Source organism: Leiobunum rupestre, chromosome 2 (assembly GCF_980474605.1).
Source record: "Leiobunum rupestre chromosome 2, qqLeiRupe1.1.hap1, whole genome shotgun sequence".
Lineage (NCBI taxonomy): Eukaryota > Metazoa > Arthropoda > Arachnida > Opiliones > Sclerosomatidae > Leiobunum > Leiobunum rupestre.
Window position 1 is genome coordinate 3388306 of NC_143385.1, and position 7667 is coordinate 3395972.

The window sequence follows — 7667 nt, forward strand, 5'->3', positions numbered from 1 at the left end:
GTTTAGGAAAATAGTTTAAACCCTTAAGGTTTGTTTTGGCAACTTGCATGGTTTGAAAAGGGTTTAAATGTTTAAAGGAAATCCCTATAGGTCAATGGAAAACTCTTAGGATTCCAATTTAAGAACCTATAGAAAAAAAAAATTTATAACTTTATAAAACCCTTTTCAAACCCTGCACGTTTTAAACTATCTCACGCCATCTACGCCAAAATTTGATATCAAGCCGTATAATAATTTCATAAAACGTATACGGACTTTCCCCAAAATGGTTTCTCTAAACATCGTTGTAATCATACATGTTGCGGTGGTTCTGTGGTAAAACGCCCGCCTGTCGTGCTAGAGGGCTTGGGTTCGAAACGCGCCCGATGTAATCGCCAAAGTTTGTTATCAAGCCGTAAATTAATTTAATTATTTTTAATTTAATCTATCAATACAGAAAGTGCTCATTTTTAAGCCTTGTGGGTTTGAAAATTTACGTTAAAGGGTTTTGGAGGGTTTGAATTTGTGGAATTTTTTTTAAGAACCTTGGGGGTTTATAATCAAACTCTTTTTTTCTAACTGTGAATCTATTTCTAGAAGTTGGCTTCCAGGTATTCCATTCCAGACAACCACAGAACTAGACTATTGGCTTCCGGCTGGAAATGTCTGTATCGATGTCTCGCTTTCTGTCTGTGCATTGCTTGTTACTTCTGGGAATATCACACCTATTCCGAAACCAAGAATTTACCAAATAGAGGTATAGAAAATATAGAAACCGGAAACAGGGAGGGGCTTTAAGTGGTCAGTGGCACAAAATTGCCACCGAGACTCTCGCCTTTCGTGGTGTAGACAAAAACTGAGAGAAAAGATACCGTTTTCGTCCAGTTTTGGCACACATGGTGCCATCTATCTTTCGCTAGAGCAGTGGCGGCTTAAGAAGGCTGTGTCCCCGGGGCGGTAATGTCTTGTGACACCCTCCAGGACCGTGCAAAAGTCTTCACGGGCTCTTCGTTTTGTACCCCCCCCCCTCGAGCTTCTCCGATGGCACCCCTGGCTACCCTGGTACCTGAGGTGGACCGCCCCCCTCGCCCCCCTTACGCCGCTACTGCGTTAGAGATGGGAAAACTCAAACTTGAGCAGAGGGGGAATCAATTGAGAAAGCAACCTGTAACTGAAATTCCTCCGCCTGACATTTTCCCCGCTACCCTGTGCACTGCTACTTACGTTGCAACTCAAAAAACTTCTCTATTATGGCGGGTTATTCTAATCTTCTGGGTTTCTGCTAAGTGGGGAGCACGGCCCCAAGAGACGCTGGAGGGAGTTTCGAGGTCGCGAATGGTCGGGTGAGAGTCGTATGATTACTCTTATCTCCTGGGTTTCGGCTAAGTCGGGAAAATGGCCATAAACGAAGTATAAGCCTTATAGTGAGGGGCGGAAAGGAGTTAGTTTGATCGGCTTTTACCCCCAAATTCCGAAAAAGGTTATACCCCTAACTCAATTAACTCCTTGCCGCCCCTCGCTAGGAGGGCTTGTGGAAGCTACTAGGTATATTCTAAGCGCACCCTACCAAACAAAAGGGGTTATACTCCCTTTAAGACAATATGAACGGGAGATTTGATGTCGCGAATGGTAAAATGTTTGTTCCTCAAGCTGCTTATACTTTTATTTCTACAGAAATACGAATATCCAAGCCGTTTCCATGGGGCATGAGGTTCATTTTGCAACTCGAGATCGCTTACTACCTCAATGGATTATTTTCATCATTAAACGCTGGCTTAAAGTTTCTGGATATTGTCTTACTCTACATTCACCATTTGCTATTTATCATTATGATGACAACACTTTATTTGTGCAGGTACGTAAACAAGGATTGCAAGATGTATTACTCAACAGTAATATCATGGACATAATTGTTTAAAGCTATAGATAAAAATAACCACTATAATTAAATATTTAATATACAACCATGAATATAGATTTTTCTATACTTTATGCGGTCAGCCAGTTGCAGGATTTTACAGTCCCCCTTATGGCATTTACACTATTACCATATGTATCATAATAAGCCTTTCTAAAAAATAAGCTTAACTTGCTGAACTGGTTTTTATTTAGCTCATTCGTCACGAACTACAAAGAAGTTCAGTTCAGTTCATGCTTAAAAACAGGTCGCCTCGTCAAATTTACTTTTATGTCCAGGGCTTTTGGAAATAAAACTTCTTCAACATCAATACAAGAACGCCAATTTTACTTTATAGAAAGGCCTATTACAATAAAGTATGCCATAAACCTATTTTCTTTTCTGAAACCTTGTTTGTGGGATATGACGCAATTTACGTCACTACCAACTCCTTGACGAAAATCGTGTCATCAACTTTAAAGATGGGAAACGAAAGTAAGTAAAGCGGAATTTGAATTCTTCGCCCTTTTTTGGCGCTATCAATCTATAGTTCCGCTCTGACCTCACGATCTCGAGTTTGAATTTCCGTAGTAACCTTTTAAATACCACAAGGATTCTAATAAATGTTCATTATCGTCCACTAATTGAATGCTCCACGTGAAACAAGGTCTCATTGAATTGTTTTCTATGGTAATTTTATGCAAAGGCAAACTTATCAGTAATTATGGGTGGCATATTCTATTACGTAGATGAGATTAAACCTCGAATAGGGGAAAAGCGGTTCTCCAAATGTCCTTAGAAAGGCCAATGAGAAATCGCGAGAGCACCGATCCTTCATTGGCTATTAAATAAAATATTAATATAAAACGATGAAGCTAGTCCGTATTCCACGACATCCACATTGTAGTAAGACTAAATCTGTGCATTTTATAAGTAAAAAGTGTATATGAAAACGTTCGTGGTAAAATGTTAATATAATTCCAAACTTATGGTATTGTACAGGTATGGTATTAGTTTAGCATTTCAGTTTTTAAGCATTTTTGTACTCCTTTTTATTCAAATGTAAATTATAATAACTGTTAAAATTATATGTATTTGATGCTACTTTTCTCAGGTTTGAGACCATGGCTGTCCTAGCAGTGTATCAAAATGCGAGCGAAATTATATTAAACTTTTCAAAAGTCGTTTGGTGTTTCAAAGTTCAGGACGGACAAAAAGTGATGCTCATCGAAAAAGCGATATTATATCTTCCACACCTTCTTTCGGTATCATGGTAAGAATTTCATTTCAATTGTTAGACACTGAATAATTCATTTATAATTTATATAACTAAAAATGATTCGTTTAACATCTTACCATTCGTTAACTTAACTTTCGGCTATAAAGAGATTTGAAATTTTTAATGATGAGGCTTAGCTTTCCTTTTTGGTGTAATAGTCGCGAGCCAGATTTACAGCACGGTACTGATGAGCCCGAAATTGGACGAAACTGCTCTACCGTTGGAAATCCTAGCATGATTTTTCCATTTAAAATATATTCCAATTAGATGTATTTGCTTTTTTTTTGTCATCATCGATGCTGTCATTTGTACCCCAAAATAATAATTTCCTTTAAGTAGATAGTTGAAAAACGAGATCACGATACTGTTCAACATGACAAATTTTAGGCTTACCTTCTCTAAATATCTACACAGATGCATCGAAAAGTAAAAATTCCAAAATAAGAAATCGTTGTGACTTCCACTGTACTTTTAGGAACTTAGATACCTACGGAATTGGTATGATTATTCAAAATCTTAAAATTTAATTTTCATTTTTATCGAAACTGTCCAGTGTCCCCAAAAAAGAAATATCCTGGGATAATAGATCAACTGTAACAAAGAAAAGGAAATTTTGAGGACGATGTGTTATAGAATAAAAAAATTCTGACATTTGGCTAGAAAATAATTTGGAAAACGTTTAGGTTTAGAGATTCGATTATCAAATCTCTCGGAATCAATTACCACTAGACAAAGACGATAACCTTTGACAGTACCCGATTGGTTTTCCTCGACAGGTTTGTGTTGAGACTTTACGTTTTTTCGACAATTGGTATGACAATGATTTTCGAAGGAAAGCGCTTCGACAAGACAATTGGAATCCAAGTGGCCGCCTTGAAATCAAACGAAACGGAACTCTTCATTATATTCGTTGGTTGCTTTCTGTTCCACTGTCTCAACTGGTATTGGCTTACAGTGAGTTCAAATAAAGTATCTCATATTAAAACACCGATGAATTATGAAGAAGAAAGGTGGGCTTACTTTGAGCCTTTATTTATTGATATAAACCTAATTACGAAAAGCGTTTTTAAAAAGTGTTTTTAAATGAATATTACTCGTGAAGTAAATGACGGAGGAGGAATAGGAATATAATAAAGTTCAAAAGTAGACATAATGCCACCTGGTGATAGTTTCTTCAACTAAGGAATAAATAAATAAATCCTTGGTCTAACCTTTTTGTATTAAAAGAATATCCATCCTCATAAATTTTAAAATTATGATAAGCCATGGAATTTAGGATTTAAATAATGGTTTGGCCTTTCATTTAAAAGATAATAGTAATCGTAAATTTATGTGGGAAGATTCTAAAATAATGACAAAAGATTCAAATTGATATAGACGTATTTTCAAAGAAGCAGAATATATAAGATTTATAGGTAAAATTAATCAGGATAAAGGGCAGAATAATAAAAAAATTGGGGCAAGCTAATGATTACGAGTTGTCGTGTACACAAAATGTAAAACCTTTTCAGTTAGTTTTAGATGGTTGACGAGGAACCACGGTTTGGAAGCTCGCCATTTTATTATGCGAATGAAAGATTTTAGCCATGAAGTATCTTATCTTTCGATTGACATTTATTTCGAGATATCCATCCTCGACAAACAGAGGAGAAAACCACTGATAGTTTACTTTTTTATATCTCCGTTTCGGTGTACCTACATTGTCCACCGATGTTGCATTTATTTAATTCCTTTAAGACAAACTAGCGCAATTTAGTTTAATCTCCCATAAATAATGAGAAGGAAGTGGCAAAAGGATTTGGTAGACGTCTCTAATTAGTTGCAAGTTTAAGATGACGAAAAGTATTATTTATTTAACTAATGCCGTTGTGTATTATGTCTGTAGCGTATGCTAAAGTTGTCCTGGACTGCAATAGCACACGGAGCCGACTTCGTGAAGGATGCTCGAGACAGAGAAGAGGACGAGGCTTCGAAAGGAAACGATGTGAAGCCGAACAAGAAGGAAAATTAACTCATGTGCCACAACAGCCACTGTAAAAAAAAAAGGAAATAGTTGAAGTACCCAGATCGGATTGAATAACGTTCCTAGAAAATTATGTTTAAATGTCGAGCGGATTGAATAACCTTAGCACTGTTATCACCTTTCATTGCAATTTTTTTCACCACATGATTCATTACTATAGATAAGTAAAAGAAGCACTTACCATTCGTAATAGTAGATTTTATAAAATAAAACATGGTCTTCCCCAACGTTTTTAAATTTTGTTCTTACATCACTAGACACAGCTTTATTAGTACATTCTTCGCACGATCGATTTGCACGCGATCTAGAAAATGTGATATTCCTCTGGCGACTAGTGCGCACTCTTAGATTGGCAAAAGTAAGAGACTGTGACGTAAGAGCCACATTAAAGCAAGAAAGCAAGTTACTTGATAAATAGAACTATTGAATTCCTTTTGGTTTTTTTTTAAATTTTCTTAAGGGTTTCAAATCATTGCTTATTCTATACATATTGAAGGTGAATTTAAATTTTAATTCATATAATTTGTTCGAACACTTTGTCGTAAATTATTAAGAGACGTACCATTTGATCTTGGTGATCGAAACCTATTGTTCCAAATATTATTTGGTTTATTATTAAGATTGAATCTCAGATGCAATTATGTGATGATGATGCTCGCCCGGTCATTTAACCGATTAAACTCCCTCTTACAATTTAATAAACTTCTACATTAAATAAATGATGTAAAATAATCTCAATCAACAGAAACCCGACATTGCATGGGCTATATTTTGAAAAAATGCCAGTAAATATTCCGATGAATGCCTTTCAATTCAATGAGAATACTCCTCTAAATAATCCTTTTTGGTATAACTTCAATTCCGTTTCTCCGATAAATTACATTTACAGATACTGAATATGAAATAAAGAAACACTCATGGAAAATAAATATAGAAAAAATTACATAAATTGACTTGTAATAATAATAATACTTATCAGCTAGGATAGCCAAGGCACCACCTTAGGACTAAGTCATCGAGCGACTTTTACAGCCACATGGTCTCAATATTAAACTAGTTATTCCTTATCCGTCAAAGAAGACCACGTTAGTTATTCCTTCCTGACCATCACGCTCATATACAGACTGAAGTGATTCATGCCGGTGCCTACGTTATTATAAAGGCCGGTGCACAAATCTCGACAAGTTGCTTTCTGATCTGCACCTAATAAGAGCTTTTCATTGAGTTCTCTTTGAACTTATTAATTATTAATTAATGAAATATGTGTTCTGGGAAATAAACTTCTTAAAAGAATCTAAAAGTTTGTAAATTACATCCCAAAAACGTTGTTAAAATAGAACAGTTTGAGGGTCTTGAATCTTCAAATCTGGCCGTTGCCTAGACGAGTTAAAATGCCAAAAAGTACTTGAATAAATTTTCCATGCACTGGCTTTTATAATAAAGCAGGCAATGTTTGGGCATTTTGTGAACGTATAGAGTTGTGGGCGAAGTCTAATAATAATGATAATAGTAATTATAATAATCAGCTAGGCTAATACCCAAGGCACCACCTTAGGCCTAGGTCATTAAGCGACTTTTAAAGCCATTAATTCAGGTGGTCGGATTTAAATGCGTAGGAGGGTGGTGGCAAGCCCTTCAAGCCACGAGTGCTTACAGCTTCGTACACTAACTATTACCGTTAACCTCAACAGGTTTTTATGCGCTTAGACTACTCTTCCTACATGATCTCTTTACGCGTTTCTTAGCGCAGTCTTAAAGGGACTTTCAAGGGAGAGTATGGGGGGTAGCAGTCAAATTAAAATACTGAGATAACGCCGTGAACAAATTTGGCGCTATCTGTATCGCCAAGTTTTTCAGGCACCTAATGCCTTAAAGGCGTGTTACTCCGCGCGTATAAGCCTTGGTTTTGTCCACGAGTTCGGCGTATAATATTTCTCGATTTATCGATTACCCTGATTATTATATAAAGTAATGGAGTCGGATTCTACTGATTCTTCAGGGAATAGAAGGGGGTGGGGTAGGAAATCAAATGGAAGTTTATATAAATCATAAATGTTTGGGTGGGCACGGGCCCACTGGGCCACCCCCTAGAACCGCACCTGGATAGAAAGCTGTGTAACCGATAGACCAAAATGTGCGTATAAGCCTCGGCCTTCAGTTGGCTTAGATAACTCTTCAAACTCCTTGTTACAAACTCGAAGACTCTCTTCCAATAAGCCGTTTAGGTTACCATAGAGCCTTCTAGCGGCAAACGCGAGAAGCTCGCGTAACTACTGGATTTCCGTGGAGTGGGGTGGGGTGGTGGAGTGTTTAGCACTTTCGCCTCGCAGCAAGAGGAGACGGGTTCGATCCCAGCTTGTGGCACTGGGTGAAAACTCGGAACAACTCCTTCCGCGTTGAGTTTGCAAGTTCTCTCCCCACTGGTTTAAGGGTTTTTCCCCCGAGCTCTTCGGTTTCCCTTTCCATAAAAACTTGTTGAGGTTAACGGT

At 37.1% G+C, this 7667-nt stretch overlaps 1 long non-coding RNA gene across 1 annotated transcript; it reads left to right on the forward strand.

Moving 5' to 3' along the window:
* Positions 1-3820: 3820 nt before the first annotated feature.
* On the forward strand, positions 3821-5171 carry LOC149955535 (uncharacterized). The gene is made up of 3 exons (XR_016478325.1): positions 3821-3931; positions 3988-4109; positions 5041-5171. It is a non-coding gene; the product is annotated as an uncharacterized LOC149955535 (long non-coding RNA).
* The last annotated feature ends 2496 nt before the right edge of the window (positions 5172-7667 follow it).